Below are 6,000 nucleotides of genomic sequence, written 5' to 3'. Positions count from 1 at the left end.
GTTCTCAGTTGCAGTAGAGCATTCAGCAATGTGAAACTCTTTCCAAGCACATGCAATGGGGAGTAGTTTGATTTATTAACAATAATGGCCTTACATACACAGCTGTAGGCAGGTGAAGGCTTTGGAGTCACTTTTAGCAGCCAAAGGCAAGTAAAGAAGAAACCCTGGCTAGTAGTTAGACAGAATTTGAATCCTGTAACCCTTCCTTGGGCAGTGTTTCCTCCTCTACTCTTGTCCCTACCAGCAAAGGGCAGTGGCACCTGGCTGAGCTCTGCCAGAACACCACCCCCTGCCACCCCCAGCACAAAAGGTTCTGTGACCCCTCTGCTCCTGTGAGTCCTTCACGCAAACAATTCCCTGAATAAAACCTTGACAAAACCACCTTTTTTCATGAGAATATCTTTTCCTTCATTCCTTTCAAAAATGTTTTCCCTGCATGGCCTGAGCGACCCCAGAGCTGATGCTCCTCAGGATAACCCCCCCAGCCCGGGGTGTGCCAGCCCTGCTGATGCTCTGTGTTGGACAATGCCTGGGAAGAGGCAGGAGCCCCACACTGGGAGCCAGCCCAGGTGCATGGGAGGTGCACAGGGCCAGCTGGAAGGGAAATCCTCAGGAAAGCAGGAGGCCTGCCCTCTGCCAGCACAAAGACCCCTGTGTGGCACAGGGGAGGTGTTCTCCTGCTGTCACTGGGGTGGCTGTCCCTGACCTGCCTCTCAGACTGACAGGTGCCCTCCATGCTCACAGAGAGGAAGAAGGGGACGTTGCCATCCACTCCCTTGCAGCAAGGCAGTCAAGCTTCAGTCCACTCAGCTCTGAAGGAAAATCAAGTTTAATGTCCTCCTCTGCCTGAGGTAAGTCCCCTGCCCCAAGCCCCACGGAGAGAGCACTGCCCAGCAGGGCTGCTCTAGGGCAGAACAGCCTCCAGGTTCTCCTCCAGAGACATTAATTGCCTTTCACTCTGCTCCTGGCAGAAGAAAGCAGTGGGTTTCTCCCAGAATTTCTGTGCAAGATTGGTATTATATCCAATAGTGGATATTGCCTCTTAAGCTGGGACTGAAGTGGGATAGAATCTCCCTTTTCTATGAGACCAGGAGCATGGCCACCAGTGGACTTTCAGAGAGGCAAGGGGGCTCCATCAGTGGTGTGGCCTCAGTGTAGCCTGGGAAAAATGTCCTTGCTGGCTTCATCTGGGCTGGAATGGGGCATGAATGTACCTCTGCATTGTACCTGCTGCTCTCTCTGCTCCCTTTCACAATAAAAGAATTAAAGGTTGAAAAAAGGCCAGAGGCAATGGGAAATCTAAAGGCAGCTGGAAGGAACAGCTGCTCAGAAGGAGCACTCATTGACTTCCCATCTCAGTCCCTGTGCTGGGCTCCTAACCAGGCATTATGGCAAAACAATGGGGAAAATTGACTTGCATGGGATGGAGTGGTTTCAGTAACACATCAACATAAACATCCTACCTGTGAAACACTGCCCACACCTCCTTGGTCTGCTCTCTTTTCTCTGGGTGACTGCTGTCTAAGCTGCCTCATTAATTCAGGCCAGTGGAAAACTGTAAGTAAAAACAGTTTGTTTGAGAGGTGGGCTTGTTCTTCTGGCCAGGTTTGAAGGTTTGTGGCTATTTACCAACATCTCATGAGCACTGGCTCAGAAAAGTGGCTGCTCAGTTATGTCAGAGCTTCCCATGGCATCCATGTGAATCCTGCAAACAGGGAATGAATCTGGCATCCAGGCTGCAGCACTGGGGAGGGACTTCTATTTCTGCCTATTTTTTAAACTCCAAAGGCATGAAAAGATCCATTAAAGTGTGGCAAATGGGCAACATGTGCTGTGCTCTTCTATGGCATCACCACCAACAAACTGATGGCTTATGTTATTGGTGAGGAGGAGAGCTGAGCTATTAAAAACCTAATTTACGTCTCTTTCCTCAGCATGTGACTCAAACCAGTTTTGCAATCAGTTACAGGTTAACTAGCCAGGGTTAGGCAGGGTGGGGCCTGCAGCAGATTGCAAAACTGGTTTATTCAATTCACAAGGTGAGAAAACATCCTTAAAAACAGGCATTCTAGAAGAGGAGCAGATACCCTGCTGTTAACTGCAGCACATGGTGCAACAAAGCAGATGTTGAGGCGCTGGCTGAGGCTCTGCCTGCACCACTGGGTGCCCTGGCAGTGCTGCAGCTGCAGAGCTGCCCTGCCTACAGCCCTGGCAGTGCTGAGAGCAGCTGGGCAATGCAGCACAGAGCACCCTGCAGCCCTGGCAGGGCTCAGAGCAGCACAGAGCACCCTGCAGCCCTGGCAGGGCTCAGAGCAGCTGGGCAGTGCAGCACAGAGCACCCTGCAGCCCTGGCAGTGCTGAGAGCAGCTGGGCAATGCAGCACAGAGCACCCTGCAGCCCTGGCAGTGCTGAGAGCAGCACAGAGCACCCTGCAGCCCTGGCAGTGCTCAGAGCAGCACAGAGCACCCTGCAGCCCTGGCAGTGCCCTGCACACAGGGAGCAGCTCTGGAGCTGCCAGAACATCCACAGGGAGGGATGCAGAGCCATGCAGAAGAGCTGTCCTGTTCTCAACAAAACCAGCCCCTGTTGTCTCCTGCAGGGGTCTGCAGGCAGAAAGGCAGAGGTGAGAGCTGCAGGATGTTTTCACCTGCACAGCCTCACATGGGTGAGGAGTGTACCACAGAGCTGCTGTGTCTGAAAGCTTTCCTTCAGCAGTCCTTCCTCCTTGCACTGAGGAAGGTGCACTACGGAAAAAATAATTAAACTGTATCAAATGTCTCTTGTAAATGTGTTAAAATATGTGACAGTGTCAGAATCTGCACCCTCTCTTGTTATCAAGGCTTTTTTTTTTTTTTATTTCCAGACAATACAAATGTAGGCATTGTACAACACTCAGAGAAAAGATGAAGTATATGATCTACTTTTCTTTATGCAGCCAATATCATTGTATTTGGAAATTTTTCCAGTCTGCAGCCTTAGAAAAGTCATCATAAACCAAGAACCCTGCTTTCACTTGCACTAGTGGGCCTTTTGTGCTGCTCCAGCCATGTAAAAAGGTCCTAAATTTTAAGTTAAAAATGCACTTTAGCCAATTTCACAGATATCACAGAGTATTCTGAGTTGGAGAGGACTCACAAGGATCATTGAGTCCAACTTTTAAGTGTAACATTGTCAGAGCAGTGAACATTTGTTGTGGTGAGACACCAGGACAGGCTGGTGGCTCAGAGGAGCTCCCTTCCCAGGAAGTTTTTGGGAAGTTGGGATGTGCATGTGTCAGGGTGGTCTGGGAGCATTTGATCCCATTTCAGTGCAGGGCTAGACTTAGTGATTTTCTGAAATCCCTCACAGTTCTGCAGTTCTAAACATTTCTGGTTTCCTAAGAGACAATTTCTTTGTGTGTCAGTCAGTGTGGTCTGGTTCTATCCCCAGAACATTGCTCTGTATTTTAGTAAAGGCTATCAGCTTACCCACTGTAGTAGTGAAAATTAAAAACTGCATTCCTGAAATTGGCCATATCCTAACAACATACCAAAGAAAATATGCAGAAAAGGTGTCACATATCATTTAATTGAGATTGTTTCTTCTGTCTTTGCTACAGTGCAAACATATTTTCACTTCTTGCTCCCCCAAGCTGTCCATCCCAGCTGAGTTGTGAGCTGTGATCCTAAGGACATCCCACTATTGTGCTTTTAAAAAAAATGCCATTAAAGATTCCTCCTTTCATCAACAAATCTCCCACAACTGTTTGAAGTCCTGCTCTGTCTACATGGCAGACTGATTTTATACTCAGAAGATAGTTTTAAAATGAGGCTGCCACCTCTGGTTCTGAGCACAGAAGCCTCTGTTTGTTTCTCAGTCACATCTGTTGGGAAGGCACCTTCACAATGCTTCTTGGTGAAACTCCAGATGGACCTGCTGTAACATCTGGAACCAAGATCAGCCTTCAACCACAGCTCTCCTGGGCCTTGCCCATGGCTTTAAACCAAAGCTCTTCAGGTGTCCTCGTGCTGCCCCACAGAAGAGGCATGAGAATATCCTCACTGGGACCACAGAGCAGCAGAGCCAGGGGAGCAGCCTGCCTTGGGAACTCCTTCCCTGCCATCCCACAGAGCTGTTCTGCAGGGCAACAGCCCATGTTGTGTGCTCTGGGCTCCAGTATCATCTCCTCAGTGCCCATGCTGTGCTCTGGGCTGCAGTATCATCTCCTCAGTGCCCATGCTGTGTGCTCTGAGCTCCAGCATCATCTCCTCAGTGCCCATGCTGTGTGCTCTGGGCTCCAGCATCATCTCCTCAGTGCCCATGCTGTGTGCTCTGGGCTCCAGTATCATCTCCTCAGTGCCCATGCTGTGCTCTGGGCTCCAGCATCATCTCCTCAGTGCCCATGCTGTGCTCTGAGCTCCAGTATCATCTCCTCAGTGCCCATGCTGTGCTCTGAGCTCCAGTATCATCTCCTCAGTGCCCATGCTGTGCTCTGGGCTCCAGTATCATCTCCTCAGTGCCCATGCTGTGTGCTCTGGGCTCCAGTATCATCTCCTCAGTGCCCATGCTGTGTGCTCTGGGCTGCAGCATCTCCTCAGTGCCCATGCTGTGTGCTCTGAGCTCCAGTATCATCTCCTCAGTGCCCATGCTGTGCTCTGGGCTCCAGCATCATTTCCTCAGTGCCCATGCTGTGCTCTGGGCTCCAGTGTCTCCTCACTGCCCATGCTGTGCCCTGGGCTCCAGCATCATCTCCTCAGTGCCCATGCTGTGCTCTGGGCTCCAGCATCTCCTCAGTGCCCATGCTGTGCCCTGGGCTCCAGCATCTCCTCAGTGCCCATGCTGTGCTCTGGCTGCAGCATCATCTCCTCAGTGCCCATGCTGTGTGTTCTGGGCTCCAGTATCATCTCCTCAGTGCCCATGCTGTGCCCTGGGCTCCAGTATCATCTCCTCAGTGCCCATGCTGTGTGCTCTGGGCTGCAGCAGCATCTCCTCAGTGCCCATGCTGTGCTCTGAGCTCCAGTATCATCTCCTCACTGCCCATGCTGTGCCCTGGGCTGCAGCATCATCTCCTCAGTGCCCATGCTGTGCTCTGGGCTGCAGCATCTCCTCAGTGCCAGTGCAGCCCAGCTCCCAAATTTCCACAATGGAAAAGAAACTTCAGCTTGTGTAGACATTGCTGCCAGCATTTTTTAGTGTCCTATCCATGCTAGAGGCATTAGTCCCAAGGGAATCAGACCAGAGCTGGCATTTCCCTGCCCTGGAAGGGAAGGGGAGCAGCCACTCTGGGGACTGCAGTACTGAGGCTCTGCAGTCCAGAACTTTGCACTGTGCATTTCCTCCCTCAGGAGCCACAGGCTGCTTTATTGAAATCACACACAAACAGGTCTCAGGGCACTTCTTGGTGGTAGATATTGGGGAAAAAACATCAGATAATTGTGAAATGCTCTGGTGTGACCTACAGAAATGTGGGCTTTATTCCTGGCCATGGGACCTGCTGGAAGATTGACTTCAAAGGAATCTTTTAACCCCTTTGTGTTCCAGTTCCCCTGGGCTGCAGAAGTGTCACACTGACCTGCTCTGTGCTGCTGCCATGCCACATGGGCTGAGCTCCTTCTGGGAGCAAGGCTGGCCAAGCCTGGTGTCACCTCCCTCCTGTCCCCTGCACAGCTGGGCAGCTCCAGCTCCAGGGGCAGCCAGGACAGACCTTAGCAGCACACTCATCCACAAAACAAGCAGGAGTTTTTATTGTTGTTGTGACTGCAGCTTCTTGACAGAAATCCCATAAAGCCTGAGGCTGTAAAAATAATAAAAACATTTAAGGTTACAAAAAAGTTACTTTGATGCCAAGTGGGCCCGGCCAGAAGGGACCCGGCACAAACACCAACACTGCTCCTGCTGCCTCTGCTGATGGAGAGCCCTGGGTCACCCTGCACAGAGCCCTGACACACCTCAGCTCCCCCCTGCCCAGAGAAACCCTCAGCCAAAGCTCCCTCCCCTCCCATCAGGCTGCTCCAGCCGCTC

The sequence above is a fragment of the Molothrus ater genome, chromosome 6, assembly GCF_012460135.2.
Source record: "Molothrus ater isolate BHLD 08-10-18 breed brown headed cowbird chromosome 6, BPBGC_Mater_1.1, whole genome shotgun sequence".
Taxonomy (NCBI): Eukaryota; Metazoa; Chordata; class Aves; order Passeriformes; family Icteridae; genus Molothrus; species Molothrus ater.
The sequence above is the reverse complement of the archived record's forward strand: the minus strand, read 5'-3'. Positions refer to the sequence as shown.